The sequence below is a fragment of the Doryrhamphus excisus genome, chromosome 2 (assembly GCF_030265055.1).
Source record: "Doryrhamphus excisus isolate RoL2022-K1 chromosome 2, RoL_Dexc_1.0, whole genome shotgun sequence".
In the NCBI taxonomy this organism is placed as follows: Eukaryota; Metazoa; Chordata; class Actinopteri; order Syngnathiformes; family Syngnathidae; genus Doryrhamphus; species Doryrhamphus excisus.
Window position 1 is genome coordinate 7070595 of NC_080467.1, and position 14521 is coordinate 7085115.

The 14521-nt window shown below is 42.8% G+C and overlaps 1 protein-coding gene across 4 annotated transcripts in view; it reads right to left on the bottom strand.

The window, feature by feature from the left end:
• Positions 1-14521, bottom strand: part of LOC131110096 (nucleus accumbens-associated protein 2) — a 35782-nt gene that overhangs the window by 19626 nt on the left and 1635 nt on the right. For 2 of the 4 annotated variants that reach the window (XM_058062812.1, XM_058062794.1), the window contains exon 2: positions 13163-13294. The exons of 1 other annotated variant lie outside the window; for it this stretch is intronic. The gene's annotated coding sequence lies outside the window, so the exon portion shown is untranslated. The remainder of the gene's footprint in view (positions 1-13162; positions 13295-14521) is intronic. One more of the 4 variants, XM_058062823.1, reaches the window with a different exon arrangement.

Here is a 14521-nt window from a genome sequence, read left to right on the forward strand (position 1 = left end):
TGTCTTCCCCACAGCGTGGCACCGATAATGAAACCTGAGACAAAGAGAAGAATGGGCATGGATGTTTGCTTTGTGTGTGTGTTTGTGTGCGTGTGATCCCTTGGGGCAACGGCAAATGGACTCCAAGTGGCTGCGGGAGGTAAACAAACAAACACGGAGCGGCGGCGGCGGCTAATGCCTCACGCCAAGCCGGCGAGAAAGGAGTACACAAACACCTGCGCTCGTGAAGGTACATCTACTGCATATGTATGCAGGACTTCTCGGCTGGGGAGTTTGAAGGAATGATTAACTGAACAGCAGTGAGAGAAAACGCATGAACAAAAGGAGCGAGGACAGAGAGAGTGTGTGTGAAAGACGCAAAGAGAGAGCAAGTATGAAGTTGCAAAATCACATTCACAGGGAGAAGACAATTAGACGGAAGAAAAGGAGGGAGGGAGGATGTGGGGGTGTGACAAAGAAAGGTAAAGATGCCAGTGAGGAGCCTGCAGAGAAGATTACATTGGCAACACCGTCCACTCCAAGTCATTGAAGCATCATATCATAATAATATCACAAAGCTAACATGATCACCCCGACCAAAAGCATCACTATAGTTATGCTTTTATGGCGTTCCACAACAACATTTCACTAATGGCGGTTTTCTTCAGGGGCTGGCACAGTTAACTGATGAAGACGCTGACAGTCGACTGCATCAGCAATGATTCAGCAAAAAAAAAAAAAACATCAACTTGAGAATTATTTGTTATCTCGCAGCAACATTTATCTTGTAGTGCTTTAACACAAAAGTTCCTCGAGTACCCATGACGATATGGATTACCATCACCAAAATTGTAATGCAGTTTTTCTTCTTGGGTTAAATCCAACTCTTGCAACAACAAAAAAAAAGGCGACTGACAGATGGGCCAAGAAATCAACACTGGCCACAACTTTGGGCAGAAACCAATACATGTCTCTGAAAAGTCCATTCAGCACATTGTGGAGCTCTTTGCCAGAAGAAATACAGAAATAAAGTGGCTGGATGAGAATGTTGATTAAAACCAGAACAAATATGACAATGCAAGCATTGCTCCCATGAATGAATGTAAATAATGCTGTGCATGGTTAGATCCCTTATGCCAGTGTTTTTCAACCTTTTTTGAGCCACGGCACGTTTTTTTTACATTGGAAAACATCTATTGAAGTCTATTGGAGGAACGAGCTAGGTGTTGCTACACGGACCGATATTACATTGCTTTGTCTTTACACCACGGACACTCGACAGTAGCCATGTTTTTACATGAGGAGTTTTTCTCTTTCCGAATAACTTTTCCGGAAACAATGGTATACATGGAAAGGAATATTCCAATCTCTTGTCTCCATGCGTCGCTATAATCAACCAGAATAGTCAATGGGGCATTTGTAGTAAAACTTCCCCGAGTTGTTCTTTGTTGGAATAACTCCGTATTGCCAGTTTTTCATTTGTCCAATCTTGAAATTTAGTTTAGATCAAAAACAAACATTCCGTAGCAGTCCAGTGCCGATTGCTGGCCTCCATTTTTTAAAACTGAAGAACGTCTGGAGCTCCGTGTTACGTCATATCTGAGCATGCGATATGATAAATTTAACCAGGAAAGGATCAAATTCAATCTTGCTAATATTTTGTAATTCAACTCGATACATGTTTTATATAGATATATATTTTCTTTTGACTTATGGACTTGTGAATGGCGTATAGAAGGGTTTAGATTCTGTTCCACAGATGGCGCTAATGCACACGAAAGCTGCTTGCCAACCGCCAATAAACAACAGAAGAAGAAAAACGCACCCTGAAAACTTTCCGTTTGAGCGGCTACAAGATACCTCAATCGGATTGGGGAAAGGAATATTCCACCCCGTGTTAATCCGATTATATATTCATTCGGATTGGCACTTTTCTTTCGGAATGAGGCGTATACAAAGATTAAATTCTTTCATTTTGAGCAAATAAACCAAATGCAATTGGAATATTTGGGTCCACGTATACGTGGATTTTGACATATTTGCAAATGGTGAGTAATAAATGTTAATTATAAAAAGTGATATTGGATAATTCCTCACGGCACACCTGACAATTTCTCAAGGCACACTAGTGTGCCACGGCACAGTGGTTGAAAATCACTGCCTTATGCTAACTGGCTTGGGAACGTAAGACATGTGAGCTCGTGTTTCACATAAGCTTTGTGGATGATGGGCAACATTTAAAAAAAAAAGTGTAGTTTTCCTTGAAATATGAAATATTACATTTATTCCCACTTTGGGTCTGGAAGCAACTACTGGAGGTGATCAAGGAAGTTTTTACTACACATTTCCAGAGTGCTATGTTTCAGTTTCATGATACCGGATGCCAACCATAAGACGTTTCCCACATGATTTAGCTCGCAACCTAGACAGTTCAAGCAACAAAAAAACCCAAAGAGAATGAATGTGAATGTGAAATACATAACGTACACCATGTGATAGCGCCACCAGCAGTCACAGACTATTAAGTCCGTCACACTGGCATCTGCACATAGCCCCCCATGTGACATAGCGTGTGTCCCAAACATAACACAGGACTGTACATTTTTCCACTGGCCTAAGGGTCTTAATTTCACGCTGACGCGCACTGATCTCAAGCCAGCAGATCATTGATTCGATGGGGTTAAAAGCATGATTCGGCGACATTTTCCGTCGTTTGCTAAGAAACAGGTCTTTTGAGAACAAGGCTTGAGGTACTGTGCGAACAAAACGATGAAATGGCGGCACTGCTGACTTACTAATAGATGACACATTCGCAACATTGATCGTTAAGCATTAAACCGTGCAGATATCGGGTTCTGGAATTTTGTAATCTTAAAAAAAACTGCACTTTTTGAAATATTTTGCCCACTAGCCGCAATCCTTATAATGGACATAAACACACGTATTCCGCATATAAAGCCTTCTGAAAACAAATCCAAAAAGCTCCATTTACATGTCATGTGACAACCGTACGAACCAAACTGGAGCGATTGTTACACCGATCTATGTTGCCGTGCCGCACCACAGCATCATGAGCTTCACCATACACTTGACAACGCACTCACAACGCCTCAGGCGAGCGACTCTTGAAGGGTAAAGCTACCATAGATATTGGGAGTTCATGCTCTGTGTAGCGTTCCTTGCTATGTGAAAGCAATACGCCCACATGCTTTAAAGAACCAAAATACATGCTATGATAAATGTACCATGTATATTAAAGCATAAAACCTTCTTGGAGGTTTAATTCCAAAATAAGTGCAGTTTCCCTTTAAGTTGCCTTCAAGACACAGCTCTTTGTATTTCTAGGGAAACATGTTCTACTGTTACAACATCATTAAAAAGTCACGCCATCCTGAAAGAGAATATTATCTCCACACTTCAGTCCTTGTTTATTTTCTCTTCTACAAATCAGTGCCAAATTCAAATTGGTAGCGATCCATTTCACGCCGATTCAGACCAATATCTTCCCGTTTTAACCGTGTCCTGCACCGTAACAATCCAATCCCGTTTGAAAGAAATACATGGAGCATGTCAAAGATGGAGACGTCCTGTGAAATCTTAATTGAATTGTAGCAACCGTGTGACAGCCAGTGACACGCTGCAGGACGTCTGGCGGCTACTCTTGTCCCCAAATGAAGGTCACGCCACAGAGGAACGCTTTGACGGGGTCCAGGAGTGCTTGCCCGTTGTCTTTGTACTTTTTTTGTTTTTCCAACCTGCAAGAATAAATTATCGAGGTGCTCTGCAGGCAAACGACTGTAGCCAATTAGCTCCTTTTTTTTTTTTAAATAACGGTACACTCTCTGCCATGGCGCAATCACAGTACATTTGTGCTTCTTCCCCAGAGAGCAAACTGATGACCTTGTCGACAGCCGAGTCGCAAGGCAGCAAAACAACACCCTCAATTGTCATGCCGTGGAAAGTTAAGTTCACTTTGTACGACGTTCAACTCTGATCATTTACTTCTGGGACGATACTTCATGGTTTCCGAAGGGGACTTGATATGCTCATTAGACCAACCTTTGTATTGAGTTGTGGACTCCCGTAGAGCAGGTTCACACCATAAAACCCGCACAGAAAATGTTTAGATCTTCCGATCTACGCCTATTCCAGCTGTATTTCCTTTGATGTGTGCTTCCAGCCAAAATGCTCTGTTTTCATTTACCGTATGTTCTGGACCAGGGGTCTCAAACACGCGGCCCGTAGGCCAAATGTGGCCCGCAGGACACTAGTTTGAGGCCCGCGCAAGTTTGATATGGATGCTGTATGTTATCATGTACCCAGAAAAAATTATTACGTTTGATTAATGTTCATGTTAAAGGTTAAATAACTGTTAATAGTTATCCTCCCTGTCCGTGTGGAAGTGGTAAGTTTTTGGCTTTTTAAGTTTAAAGGAAATAACTTGGAGGCTACCGTTTAGGTCGCTAGCTGTCTAGTTTGCGAGTTAGCATGTGTCTCAAGACTCTGCTGTTGCGCAATATGTTGTAAATAAAAAAAAGTATAAATGTGACTATAGTCGTGTTTTGTCATGTCTACAGGGCTCTAATAATGCTTTGTTCATTTTAATCTGAAAAAAATAATGTCTACCCACCAACTATATGTGGTTTCTTAAGTTTTTATTATTTGCCGTTTTATTATTATTATTATATTTATTTATTACTGATTGATTGATTTTCTTTATTCTTGATTTGTTTATTTATTTTTCATCTTATTTTGTGTAGAAAAATAAAAAGTAAGATATTTGAGAACAGTGGCATGTTTTATCAGAGCTTTTCTTGTAGAAAATCGGAACCAAAGCAAAGTTTATTCATTTTTCTGTTTTTAATAAATGCGTTTTTTGGGGGGGGGTTTGGAAAACCTGATGCTTTCTTCTTGAAAACATAACCCATTGTCTCAATCCCTCCACACAAGAAGCAAACAGACGTTACGACTGTACTCCAATGACATTGGTGACATCAGAGCCGATCAACATGGCCGCCAAATGAGGACAACTCTTTCAGCATCAGTGCCCTACCGTCCACGTGCGGCCAAACTAACACAAACACTTACACAGACATACGGAGAATACAGTGCTCAGCTTTGATATGTTGGGGGGGGGGGGGCGGGGGGGGTACGGTCATGGTGCGCCACGATTGGTGCTAGGTTACATTCGGATGAATGTCTCATGATGCCGTGGCGAAAGGTCCTCATGATAGAATAAACACAATGAGGTCTAGTGTTAAAATATATCATAAAAGCCCGTCTTGTTTGAGAGCACAACTATACATACGATTCTTTTCAGAGCGCACCCTCCTCCCCGGCCTCCTCCCACTCGCTTGCAGCGCCAGACTAGTGTACATGTGCTCAAATGACATGTCACCTTGCATAACCTCCGTGCACCGGTCAAGCCCTGCAAAGGGCCCCAAACGACCTGTGTAAACAGAGCTTGTTTGTCTCGGTCAGACTTAATCAAGCCGTCAAATAGGCCACTTGGATCTGCATGGCTAATACCACTTCTTATGCATTTGACTTTTCCTGTGGGCCGGTGGAGACATATTAATTAAATAATACAATCACTTGCTTTGTCACACAAAGCTAAGCTGTTGATGTTTGCCTCGTTTTAATATACATTGTTTTGGTTTTGGCCGAGTGGTTAGCATGCAGGCCACAGTCAGGAGATGGGAAGACCTGGGTTGGAATCTCCGCTTGGGCATCTCTGTGTGGAGTTTGCATGTTCTCCTTGTGCATGTGTGGGTTTTCTCCGGGTACTCCGCTTTCCTCCCACATTCCAAAAACATGCTAGGTTAATTGGCCACTCCAAATTGTCCATAGGTATGAATGTGAGTGTGAATGGTTGTTTGTCTATATGTGCCCTTGGATTGGCTGGACCCCGAAGACAGCTGAGATAGGCTCCAGCATACCCCCCACAATAGTGAGGCTAAGCGGCATAGAAAATGGATGGCTGCATAGTTTGGTTGTAAGTACAAAATGTATCAAAGTGGCCCCCAATCTTTCCTATTGTCTCTATGCGGCCCCCAGGGAAAAGGGTTTGAACACCCTCCCTGCAAGCCAACTCTTCTAGTGCACAAAAGGGTGGAAATTTGGCAAAACTTGTTGCCAAATTCTAATGTCACTAAACCCCCTAAGCCCGGCTGACTTGAAATTTCTCACACAATTTCTCAACGCATTCTACAGAATCAGCCACTGTAACTTTAGGGTGTTTAGCTAAGACAAAATGAAATGTAGTATGCACCCTTAGGGAAATTGGTTGAAAAACAATGGCCGCCACAGGTGGGATTTGCCATCTTGTGTATTGTACATTTGACTAGTTACAAGGTTGCAGGTTTGAATACACTTCTGGAAAATGAACAAAACATGTTTGATAATGGCCACATTTCATGTTGCACCAGTGTGACTTCACGCGATGTGGCCTGAGGCTCCTGTTAACACAAATAACCGCTGTGAATCGTCAATGTACCCCTCGGCTCTGGAGTCCAAATATCACGGGTTGAAGCGTTTCCAAACGGTACGCTTAGATGCAAATCCGTGCCGGATGGTTAAAAACACACTTGTTTATATTCCAAAGTGGAGCATTTGATGGGAATGTGGTATTGGGTGATGAACTTTCCAGGAGACAAAGGACATCAACATCAGCATTTACTGTAACTAATGATGATATAAGGATAAACACCCAAGGCAGTCTAAATAGTTTGAAAACAGACCCAATCGCCCAATAAAAGTTGTCCTGTTTTGGGTCCTGATCTGAACTTTGGGAAACACAGCATTAGGATTAGCCAGAATAAAAACACCAGTCCAAGTCAATCACAGAAGGAGGTCATTAATCATCCAGATTATATGGCCGTTTAACCTTCAGCCCTTGCTGTAGCAATGATTTCCTGGTCTACAGTCTATATGCTTGCCCTCCAAGCATCCTCAACAGCACATAGTGTATATAGGACAGCTCTTTGTCAATTTGGGTCCCGGCTTATTACTTTACACACTAATCTGCAGGCTCTGTTTACCAGCACGAGCCTTAAGAGAGACTTGAAGTTTGCAGCAATTGAATTATGCACGCCGCACAGCACAGCACAAGAGCCCGGAAAATTGAGGTGGGCTGCAAGGACAAATGCCATTCACGCGGCTCTTCGTTGCCTGCCTACTTCTGTGTGCGAGCCCAAAGTGTTTTGGTGAGACGGCCATGGCTTTTTATTTTGGGTCTTTGTGCAATGTCTGCAGGCATCATCCTCCAAATGATAGGTTTTACTTTCACTGCCTGTCTAATGTCCCCTTCGCTGCAACTGAAAAGATATGCGCAATTGTGCTGAGTCAGACTACTGTCTACTGCTGCAAAGATTGATCCAACTGGGGGGAAAAAGAAGTTGATGCTAGTGTGCTACCAAGATGACAGACATGCAGACATCCAGTAGCGTTATCTGCCTCTGCATGCACTTCGAAACCTTACGTTAATTCATTTATTTTCTACCGCTTTTCCTCACGAGGGTCACAGGCGTGCTGGAGCCTATCCCAGCTGTCTTCGGGCGAGAGGCGGGGTACACCCTGGACTGGTGACCAGCCAATCACAGGGCACATATAGACAAACAACCATTCACACTCACATTCATACCTATGGACAATTTGGAGTCGCCAATTAACCTAGCATGTTTTTGGAACGTGGGAGGAACCGGAGTACCCGGAGAAAACCCACGCATGCACAGGGAGAACATGCAAACTCCACACAGAGATGGCCGAGGGTGGTCTCCTTGCTGTGAGGTCTGCGCGCTAACCACTCGACCGCCGGGCCGCCAACTTTCCTAACAATCGACACAAAATATTGTTACAACAAATCCTATCATGATCTCTGATTATATATTATAATGTTGACATGCTAGCCAGAGTAAATAGATACATGCAAATTATAGCCTACGCTATTGGTTGCGATGCAATATAAATAAACATGACTATCGCTGATGTAAATAGTGCTTCATTCACTCATTCATTCATTTTCTACCGCTTTTTCCTCACAATGGTTGCGAGGGTGCTGGAGCCTATCCCAGCTGTCTTCGAGCGACAGGCGGGGTACACCCTGGACTGGTGGCCAGCCAATCACAGGGCAAATATAGACAAACAACCATTCACACTCACATTCATACCGATGGACAATTTGGAGTGGCCAATTAACCTAGCATGTTTTTGGAATGTGGGAGGAAACCGGAGTACCCGGAGACAACCCACGCATGCACGGGGAGAACATGCAAACTCCACACAGAGATGACCGAGGGTGGAATTGAACCCTGGTCTCCTAGCCGTGAGGTCTGCGCGCTAACCGGTAAATAGTGCTTTTTTATCACTAAATATTGCAACACTTATAAAACTCATGTATTATATTTCTGATGTTTTGTACATTTATTTCAAAATGCCTATGGTGATGTCACTCCATCATGCTACCGCGATACAAATAGATGCATCACTTATCAGAGTTATCTGTATCCTGCTATGATTGATAGCAAAGGATATTGAGGATACTAATGGTGACGTTATACTTGAAAATATTTATTATTGCAGATACTTTCAAATCAAATTGTGTCATTATGACACAAAAGTTATACAATACTCGCACTTCACGCATAAAGTCCATGGTTAATTTCATATCCTTTTTAGTTTTCTTGCAAAGTATAAACATACAATTGTATCGTAATACAGTTGTTACCACGGGGAAATGATGACATCATATCACACGAAAAGTTGGTCTGCCATTCAAACAACTAAATGATACATAGATAGGCAAGACGATGTGTCAATAAGCCCCAACACCCCCAATTCCATCCATGCTCTCATGGCTGTCTTTCACAAACGCATGCTATGTACATGCTGCCTATTCAGGCTGAAATGACTAGGAACAATCAACCCCCCCCCCCCCCCCCCACCCTTGTACTGGCACACACACACCCCACACACCCTCCTGTTTTTTTCATTCTTTCATTCCCCCGGCCAGGCGCAAATGCACGGACATGCACGATCACACGAACGCACACAAACGCAGGCACGACATTTCATGCCATGTGATCTCGCTAGGCATCATGCCAATGGCCAAACATGTCACTTTGCAGAGAGCTGACACACACACACACACACACACACAGTGAGACACACAAAGTGTATGCAGAACATTTGTCATGAGTTTTCAGGTTTGCCACATGAACGTCCAACATGAAACTGTATTTTCAATCTTTTCTGTGAGATCCAATGTGTGATTGTCCTGCCATGTTTACTGTTTCATTGTCTCCGGTCTTGGAAGGCTTCCTGACATGAGCCCAGTGAAAAAAAGCAGGCGAAAGCGGCAACGTTTGCTGATCCTTTTTTTTCGTTTTCCACACTCTTCCTAAACAAAACAAAAATTGCTGCAAAATTAGTACCACTGCTTTCAGGAACTGCAATCGATACCAACGTTATTATGTCGGTGTCTGCTTAGAATTGCAAGAAGGGTTTACAAAATGGCGTATTCCTCGATATAGCTTAAAGAAAAAAGGGGTGGCGACCCTGAATTGTGCCACCTTGTGTGGAGATTCAAAGGAGGGAGGACCTGCCTGGGGTCTCCTTGGAGGCCAACTCCTTTATGCTGTGAACACATGGCTGTGTGAGACCGCTTTCTATGCCGCTTATCCTGACTAGGGTGAAGGTATGCTGGAGCCTCTCCCAGCCAACTAAGAGTGAGAGGCGGGGTCCACCCTGGACTGGTGGCCAGCCAATCCCAGGGCACATATAGACAAACAACCATTCACACTCACATTCATACCTATGGACAATTTGGAGTGGCCAATGAAGCTAGCATGTTTTTGGAATGGAGGGGGGGAAACCGGAGTACCCGGAGAAAAGGCACGCATTCACGAGGAGAACACACAGAGGTGGCCGAGGGTGGAATCGAACGTGGGTTTCCTAGCTGTGTAACCACTCTTCCCATATTGAACACATTATATGTATTTTTAAGACATTTTAATACATAAAAGAGATGCATTGAAATTAATTTTTTAGATGCTTTTTTAGCGGTTTTTATATCTTTAGAATGCACAGAAAATATACATATGGACAACTTGGAATTGTCGAACTCGGGTCTTCCCCACGTCCTGAGTGGTGTCTACATACTAACCACTCGCCCACCGTGCGGCCATGATGATGCTAATCATGGGAAATGGGTCGCTTGGTGCAACTTAGCTTTTTGTTTAGCCCACCAAACAAACTTTAGGATTTTTAACCTGCTCCAGACTGGCAAGTTAAATTAGTGCGGGTTTACACAACATTGTTTTGCATTGTCTTTACATACCAACACCTGGAAGTGAACATGTTCCAAACCCCTGCATTACTGTTTCTATTTAAATGCTCAAACCTTACAAAACTACAGAATTCAGAATTCCATTCTGCACTGGAGGATGAGACTATTCCTGCAATGTGTTCAAAGGATAAGTTAGAGTCCATTTGCCACGGTTCGCCAGTTAGCGACGTTGTTGTTCCGACACAAGCTTGCTAAAGTCAACAGCGCCTCTGCTGGTTGCAGCCGAGTAGTGCACACCGTGTTTCCTCAACTGCTTCATAACAAGTCAATACAATGGTTTCTTGAGATATTTCTCAGGAATAATAATAATATGCAATGGAAACAGCTTTCAAAGACACCTACACAACGGGCTGAACGCCATACTGTATCATCATGCTGACAGGTAATGAAAACAGCAACGGAAAGTAGGAAGATGGTAACTTCACAGATGACCTGCAGCCATCAACAAGCCCTGACAACACACACACGCCTCAAAAGAGGCACGGACCCACAAGCGGCGATGGAAATATAAGACCATTGTATGAGAACGCGGTGCCATGTATCGCATGCCATCGACGCTGAGTCACAGGGAACGGAAGGGAGGGGAAACGCTGCACATATAAACATGCCGCACACATAAACATACACATAAACAGAGCATGTGGGCACACGTGGTGTGTTTATGCTCTATGGAACATTTTTGACTATGCGTGAAGAGACACAGAGGGAGGTGACTTTTCTTCTGTATGATCTGCAAAGGAACCATTAGTATTCCTTACTAACAGGATGCTAGCAGGATGCTACTTTGTGTTGTCCAGCAGACCAACAAGATAATTTTTTGTACAGTACTGTTTCTTTCTTTGGACAGCTTGTCACCGTCGTTTTCGTGTTCAGGCCTCAGATGGGATTGAAAAGTGCTGCCGTTCCCTCTCCTTGACACGCTCTTAGCACACAAGCCACCCCCCTCACCCCCCACCCCGTCCCTCCACACCAAGGCCCCCTTGTGGAATGCTGTATAGTGTGAGGCCTATGGAGGAAGGGCATCCCAGGACACAGCCGACACACACACGCACATACAGCTGCTGGGAGCCGTCACGACCCTCTGGAAGAGCTCCAGGGTGATGATGGACCCCGCTCGGGAGGTTTTAAACCAGGAAACCAGAAAGCAGAATCACATGAATTTATTATGTGGGTACACACGCATAGTAGTGGCTCGGGCGCGAGGCTAACTAGAATTTAAGTTGTCAACATTTTGAAAACCTTTTTAAAGGAAACTGCATTTTGGAGGAATTTGGCCCATCTTCCACTATCCTTGTGTGACACATGAACACACGTCTCGTCTCTGATGTGCGTTCTAAAGATATCCAAACAGATAAAAAGGGACAGCTCATTACTGCACATTATGTGATAGCAAATGCTACGAAAATACCTCCAAAAGGTTTTCCGGTTTTATATACATGCTATGACCATGTAGTAACATTGATAATATATAATACTTACAGTACAGGCACTACTTTTTACAGTTTTAGAACACACATGAGAAAGACATATCTTGCACGAATCATACATACTTTTATTAGTTATTTCGTAGTGTGATTAAGTCAGAACCTCGGACCCATTTACTTGATATTTATCGACAATGTCATGGTGGCTAAAAACGATTCATCAAACCTTGAGATGGTCAATGAAGTATCTCAACTTAGGATGTCTGATAATTATCCATACTGATAATTATCTGCCCAATATCAGCATAAAGATGCGATATCGGTTGATATCAGCATCTGATTTTTTCCCAATCATGAAAAACGATAAACGAAAATACGTTACACGTATCGGTATCGGATGATTTTGGTATACGTTTTACTGAATTGTCCTACGAAAGAAAAGTATATTAAAATGTTATTACTTCCTCACAAGTAGTTGATATTAAATGAATACTTGAATTCAAGTTGAAGTACCGACTTGCATCTGGTTTTGCTTGGTTTGAATGCCAAGAAACTAAAAACTGATATATCAGATTCTCAACACGGCTGCACGGCGGTCTAGTGTTTAGCGCGCAGACCTCACAGTTACGAGACCAGGGTTCAATTCCACCCTCGTGCATGCGTGGGTTTTCTCCGGGTACTCCGGTTTCCAAAAACATGCTAGGTTAATTGGCCACTCCAAATTGTCCATAGGTATGAATGTGAGTGTGAATGGTTGTTTGTCTATATGTGCCCTGTGATTGGCTGGCCACCAGTCCAGGGTGTACCCTGCCTCTCGCCCAAAGACAGCTGGGATAGGCTCCAGCACCCCCTGCAACCCTCGAAAGAAAAAAGCGGTAGAAAATGAATGAATAAAGATTCTGAACACAGTCATTATTTGTTAACTACATCATTGAAAGATAAACGCTATGTTGATTTAAATAATACAATCATTAAAATATTGTCATTCAATTTGAGTCTCTCTGGGCTATGACCTTTCTGGACGAACATGCTGTGTCTGGGTTCGAACATTCACCTCGTGGGTCTATCGCCCAGATTAGTGTGTGTGTTATGGCACGTTCCTGTGAACCCAGTATCGTGTCTGGGCTCGTGACACAACTAGTAATTATAACCCCAATGACAGTTAGCATGTCTTCGTCCTAGTCATACGCATTGAATCACGTCTTTTAAGACGGTTAGGAAAAGTCTTTATGGTTAATAATGGTTTTATGATGGCTACACTTTGGACTCTGGAGCGGATTAACCCCTCAGCGCTACCATTTACATGAGGAAAGCGTTTGACAATGCAGCCTAATTCCATACAAGGGCATGTTATACATCATTGGATAGATCATCCACTGCTAATGTTAGCTTGGTTGGAAACATGAAAACTCACCTTTGACGCCTCACGGTATTCCAAATGAACCTGAACAGTCCTGTTAAGGTGACAACGGATAGCATATGAGATGAGGAAACACCGATGTTGTTTGGTTGGTTGGTGGACTTCTGTGATGAAGGCAGCGTACTCCTGCGTCAAAAAGCACATCAAAGTTGTGCCTTTCAACTTTTTATCTGCCACCATTTTCAAAACTACAAGGACAAAGCAGTCTTCAAAGACAAGATAAAGCCTCAAGAACGCCACGGAGCTTTGCTTGCATGGGAGTTTGTCAACACTTTGATCAAGTTTCTCCAAATTGCAACGTTTGGAACACCTGATCCGGTTGTAGATTTTTGTGGCATCGCCGTCACATTTGAAATGAAGACTCGTGATACGGCCTCATTGCGTTTTCCAGACGGTCCCATAGAACCAGTTATTTTAAATGCACATTTTCAAACCTAAATAAACATTTTCAGTGTATTCAACCTCATCTTCCTCAATGTCAATAGCGAATAGACTAATTCTGTCTCGGGGGGGATTAAATGCAGCTAAAGGGAGCCCAAAACCATACATCTATGTACGCCAATAGGAGGACAGCTTCATATTTAATTTGCAAGTAGCAATGAAGTCTGTAAAATTAAATAATAAAAAAAATTACAACTATAATGATGAAAATGGTAATATTAATAATGATTATAATAATGGTGATAATCATAACAATAATAATGGTAATAATGATAACGATTATAACAATAATGATAATAATGATAATAACAATAATAATATTACAATGATAATGTCGTGTGGTTAGCGCGCAGACCTCACAGCTAGAAGACCAGGGTTCAATTCCACCCACGGCCATCTCTGTGTGGAGTTTGCATGTTCTCCCCGTGCATGCGTGGGTTTTCTCCGGGTACTCCGGTTTCCTCCCACATTCCAAAAACATGCTAGGTTAATTGGCCACTCCAAATTGTCCATAGGTATGAATGTGAGTGTGAATGGTTGTTTGTCTATATGTGCCCTGTGATTGGCTGGCCACCAGTCCAGGGTGTACCCCGCCTCTCGCCGGAAGACAGCTGGGATAGGCTCCAGCACCCCCCGCGACCCTCGTGAGGAAAAGCGGTAGAAAATGAATGAATGAATGATAACGATTATAATAATAATGATAATGATAATAACAATAATAATATTAAAATGATAATAACAGGGGAAAACAAGACTGTAGCATGAACATGATTATATCTTGCAAAAAGGGGTAGGCATTAATAAGCTTTTGCTTCAGCCTACTCCTTTTGGGCTTGTGATCAGATAGTTGCATACAAATGTAAATAATGGAAAGTTATATTTTGATTGATGTAAGAAATGCACTGTAATGTT